This window comes from Nanorana parkeri, unplaced genomic scaffold, assembly GCF_000935625.1.
Source record: "Nanorana parkeri isolate BGI_ZX_2015 unplaced genomic scaffold, ASM93562v1 scaffold496, whole genome shotgun sequence".
In the NCBI taxonomy this organism is placed as follows: Eukaryota; Metazoa; Chordata; class Amphibia; order Anura; family Dicroglossidae; genus Nanorana; species Nanorana parkeri.
In genome coordinates, this window is record NW_017306764.1 from 823,369 (window position 1) to 828,936 (window position 5,568).

At 42.1% G+C, this 5,568-nt stretch overlaps 1 protein-coding gene across 1 annotated transcript in view; it reads right to left on the reverse strand.

The window, feature by feature from the left end:
* Positions 1 to 4,976, reverse strand: part of WASF3 (WAS protein family member 3) — a 29,810-nt gene extending 24,834 nt beyond the window's left edge. The window contains exon 1 of the mRNA XM_018561048.1: positions 4,898 to 4,976. The gene's annotated coding sequence lies outside the window, so the exon portion shown is untranslated. The remainder of the gene's footprint in view (positions 1 to 4,897) is intronic.
* Between the last annotated feature and the right edge of the window lie 592 nt (positions 4,977 to 5,568).

Sequence of the window (5,568 nt, forward strand, 5' to 3'; positions counted from 1 at the left end):
TAATGCAGCCACCACAGCTAAGGACTGCTGAGCTACGATATATTCGATTTTTGTTCTTTGGTCTACATACAATTTAAGGGAATGATGTCCTGTCACCAGCCAACTTTTTCCAGCAGCCATGGGGACCTGGCGACTGGAATTTCTCCAGCCCTGCAATGGGAACATAGCTGTAATGTAAAAATCATTAGAGGTAAACAATGTCCAGTCCTGAAGGTGGTTAAGAATGGGCTCTACTGATTGCAGGTACTCTTTTTTTCTCACCGCATTCCGTGGTATTGTTGTACCGCACATTGCACTACACCATATGGCCTCCGGGAGGTGTTTTGGAGTGCCATTCACATGAATGGCAACGCAACACACCTAGCCCATGGCAAAGCTATACACAACGCTCTAATTTGCCATAAATGTATTTAAAGCTAAAACCTTTCTTTTAGTTTTGGATGCAGGGTATGGTCAGGATTGAATTGCTGTCCAAGTGTATTCATTTGTCCTGCTGTCACCAGGACTGAAAGTGAGGGGAAACCCCCAAATTGTGGCCTGAACAGCAATGAGGGCAGAAAGGGGGAAACCTTGTTCTGGTGAGAGAGGATTGTCCTTATTTTGGGGGAATTAAAAAAAAAAAAAAAAAACACCTTTCTTCATGCCAGGTTAACAGGACATGAAGTAAGGGTAATGTTCCCCAAGAAGACATAGAAGGCAAAAAAAGAAAACCTAACAGGAGTTTTAGCCATTCCTTACTCTATCGAAAGCTATAAAATTTAGATTGCACAAGAGTACAATATCCACCATCATAATTACATTCTGTTTAATTAAAGGGTATATTTATGTTGGTATGTTCTACATCGAATGCACTATCACCCCTTTCCTTAAGTAGCCAGCAAACATTCTCATCTCATCAAAGTGAACTGTCTGAATCATTTCTACATGTGTCCAAACACAGCTGCAGATCTCAAGCTCCGTCAAGGGAATTGTGTTCCCCATGTCCAGATTGAAAATTAGTTTGCTCAGCCACGGCTGATAATCCAGACACTTTATTATGAACATAATTACACTGGCAGCTTGAACGGTATTGCATCTGAAAATGTTATTGATATAGTGCCACAGCACTTCGCAAGGAACATTTACAATTTACAGTTGTCCCTGCTCCAGAGGAGCTTACAATCTAATGCTCCCTACTACAGTCATACATTCAAACACACTGGTGCCAATGTGTGTGGAAGCCTGCCAGTATGTTTGTGAATTGTTAGTCGAGACAGGGCTAAACAGGCCGTGTTCCTATTGGGAACTAATCCCTGGCCAAAGTGCAAACCACTAAGTCACCACGGAGCCCACTTGGGTTATTTGTGTAAAAGGTGTCAATGTATCCATTAGCAGCTAGATTCCAGCTGTCATCTTTTCAACAGAGGTGTTTGGTGAACACAGAACCCATCCCTTGATTTATACCACATGGGATAGTTTCAATGGTTTTTTTACACAAGTAGATCATACTGTGGAAAGCCAGAACTGATCCAAAGGCTTTGAGATGAGACTTCTATGGTTAATGCACATACTGTAATTCTATCCACCATAAGGAAGCAACTTTTAGAATAAATATCCCTAGTGACATTTCACCGGTCCAAGCTTGCTCCTGTGATGGACTACAACCTCAATACAGACTAATAGTCCTATCACTGGAGCCATTTTTTAAACTGTATTTTATAGTTTATCCGATTAACCGATTAATCGAACTTAATAATCGGCTAACTAATCGATTTTGAAAATAATCGTTAGCTGCAGCTCTAGTGACCAGTCATTATAAGAAATGCATTTAATACTTTGTAATAAAATCCTCAATGGAACCAAAACAGACATCCAAGGGGTGTTTCGTTCACGTTCTATAAATGTATGGATTTGTAGAGTAATTCGGTATAAAATAACCCGGAATCCAACTCTCCGATAAGATGGCTAGGTTCATCTTGACCTGTTCTGGGGGTTAACATATTTAAGGGCTGCTTGTTGACTTGTTCTCTTCCTCAACCAACTAGATTAAAGTATTAGTAAAAGAAGATGCTGACACGTTAATCCTATTCTTATGCAGATGAATGCTCACACTGAACTTTCTAAGATGCAGACATGGAGGAAGAACTAAAACACAACAGGGTCTACAAGAAAGGTTTTGGGTTTTTTTGTTTTAAGTCGTGCTTTCTTCTTCAGTACTCATGTAATTTCAGTTAAAATTAAATCACCAACTTTCTATTGTAATGTTCTCTTTTAGCAAGGACCATCATCCTCTGATTTTTTTTAATTATTCTTTTTATATTCTCTGTTTAAGGTTCAAAAGGCAAGGACACCGTACTCCTCTTGTGTAGCTGTGTGCAAAACAGCCAAGTCAATGCACATCAAACACAGCTGCCTATGCTGAGGAAATCTAGGTTCCATTGTTTGAGAGGGCAGAAATAAAGCCTGCACAATTAAGGAGCAGCAAGCTACTGAGAAGGTCATTACTCTGCTCTTTCCTTCCTCTGATCAGGCAATATGCAGTTTTAGATGGACAGCACTGTCAAAGGCAAAAGAACCCTGCTAAAATTAGTATTTTAGGCCCCATAAACATTTTCTGAAAGCCTCAGGATCTGTAGAGAAAAATGGTGTTAGTTGCAAATTTTTATGTTATGCAAAACCGCCCATTATCTTAAGTGGCGTGAGTTCCTGTGGGGACTTGATAGATCAACAAAGGAACACGAAGGGCGAGTCAGCTGTGACAGCTGACTCGTGTTCCTTTGTTGAGCTGCATCTACAGGTTCTCCTCCTGTTTTCCGGGGCTGCATGCATGTTTGTTAGTTAGCCTTCCCCATCCGAGAGCGCTGTTTATGTTTTTTATGTTTTTTATGTTTTTTGTGGGGACTTGATAGCATCCCAAGATTAATTTAAAGGCCAACTCGTTTTTAAGGCATGAAAAAGCGGTAGAGTGTAGATTTTTTTTGTTTCTCTGATAGAGGATGAGGCAAGTCTTGTTCTCGCTGTGTTATTTAAGTGTATAGGAAGGTGTATCTGATGAAGCATCTTGTATAACTGCGATACTAAGTGTGACCGTGGGTCACGGGTAGAAAGGAATGCCTCCAATAGAGTTAGAACCATGATAGAACATAGTGGTTTGGGGAGAATTAATAAAGTGGTTTGCCTGAAAAGGTCTTCTATGGTTTACAAACACTCAGTGATCGGCTGATCACCGAGTGTTTGTATACTGCTCTTCATCCTGACTTGCCTGTCATAGGAGGCTGAGCAGACAGTGTGGGAGGAGAGCTCAGCCACCCATGACACTGACAGCTGACTACTCCCGCCTCCAGCTTGGTCTCCTGTGACAGCTGACTCCTCCCCGATCCACTCTCCATTCTGATTTCCTTGTCACCGCTCCTTGGCCGATTGGGGTGGTGCAGGAGGAGAGCATGGCCTCCTGTGAAACCACTGACCGCTCTCCTCCCCGCCCAGCTCGGCCTCCAGAAATCTTCTCCCCGCTGGGTGCTGCTCTGTTTCAGAGGGGACACAAAGCAGCACCCAGCGGGGAGGAGAGAAATTAGAGATGCATCACATTTTTGGGCAAAACAAACAAAACAAATGTACTTTCGGCATTTTGCCAAAAGTACCATTTTAGATCTCAATGTTTCAGCGGCCAAAATTTCAGTGCATCCCTAATAAAAGTCTGGTCTTGCAGCACCCCGGCTCCTGCACATAATGCAGATCCAGTCACATCACCCACCCCTCCACACTATCGTTGATTCACAAAATGTCTTGTCATTTTTCAAAGAATACAAGGCACTCTGTAATTGGTGAAGGAGAGATAATGTCACATCACCAGCCACCCTCTTCCCATCACAGAATGCCTTGTTATATAAATAAAATACATTTTGTGAATGGACAATAGTGAGGAGAGGCGGGAGATAAAACCAGAACACTATACTGCTCGAGTCACATTTTTATACTTTACAGCAGCCCTCTGCACATAAGGCACAACTTTTTAATGATAATTTACACACCTGTGCAGTGTGTAAATTATAATTTGTCCCAGAGTTTGGCTTTAAACCTCAATTCTTTGATATTCAAACACATGGCTAACATTCAGCGCAACAGACATAATTAAAACCACAGTGTGTGGAGTTCATGACAATCGTCATGCTATAATTAAAAGAGAACTATGGGGTAAGTGTTTTTCCCGATAGTTCTCTTAAGGGTCACGGGAGGACATATCCTAGCATCCTCCCATGACCCAAAGCTCAGTACATTGCAAGCTACAGCTCGCAGTATACCGAGACCGCCGCAGCGGGACGGATCCCGACATTACTGTCGAGATCCACCCAGCTGCATGAATGACAGCTGACTCTGCCTATCTAGAGGCAGAGCTAGCTGTACCCAGCCCCTCCCCCGTCCGTTCCTCCAGTCAGTGCTGGAGGATCGGAGCGGGGAGGGGAATCCCTGCAGGGAGCCGTGACCGACAATGAGATGATCAAGAAGTGAGCGCGCGACACTATGGGTATGGGCCTGAGAACTGGAGGAGGAGGCTGAAGAGCTTCTCCCCTAGTGCAACACAAGGCACGTAGCAACCCACAGCTCTAGCGGATTCTCCAAAAATGAAACCCACTCCAGAAGGAAGAAACAAGAACTTTGGGTTTCAACCAAAATTCAGGAGTTCAGCTCTAGCTGCTCTATGAAGAAGTTATTATAAAAGAGTTGTATTTGGTGGCAATCCTTACGTAAAGATTCTCATTATTATTATACAGGATTTATATAGCACCAACAGTTTGCACAGCGCTTTACAATATAAGGAAGACATTACAGTTACAATACAAATCAAGACAAGATGGTCAAGGAGGGCCCTGCCCTCAAAGACTACAAGTTCTCAAAACTGCTCCATATTTCTACTTACGTGTTTTACATCAAAATTCTTCAGAAGGAGCTAAACATTGGTTCTTGTGCTTGAAACTGGTCAACTTCACATGGAGCTCAAAATCTAAAAAAGAGAAAAGAAGGGGGGGAAAAATACTTAGTGAAGCAAAACTGTTCTAACATGTGGCTATGGTTACAACAGTGTGAAAAGCAGGCACCAGTATCTTTTTTACTCTTCAAATTGATCCCTGTGGAGCTGTTCAATGGAAGGGCATGTTTGTGTTGGTAAACTGACCTCCACATCACTACTGTATCCTGTAATAATTGGAGGTTAGCAGGAGGAAAAAGCAAGAGCTGCAGGGGACTCATGAAAATGAAATAGATACTCCTAGAAGTTTGGGTTTGTGAGTTGATTTTGGCGCATTCTCTCTACTGAACTAAGCACCATTCGGGGGTATGGGAACTGGGAAAAATGTAACTGCCAGTTGCATGGTTGGATCTGGTGTCAATACTTTCTAAATAACTGACCTGGAAAAAGTATGCAGCAACTGGAATCAGAATAAAGTTTGAATCATTTTTATAGCTGAGGTATTTAAAAGTATTGAAGTTAATGAATCAGCCAGACAACTAGCATTTTCTGAAGAAAAAAACCTACATTTCCTTTTCAAGACAAGATTCTGTTAAAGCGTAATTACACTGAATTGAAGTAGC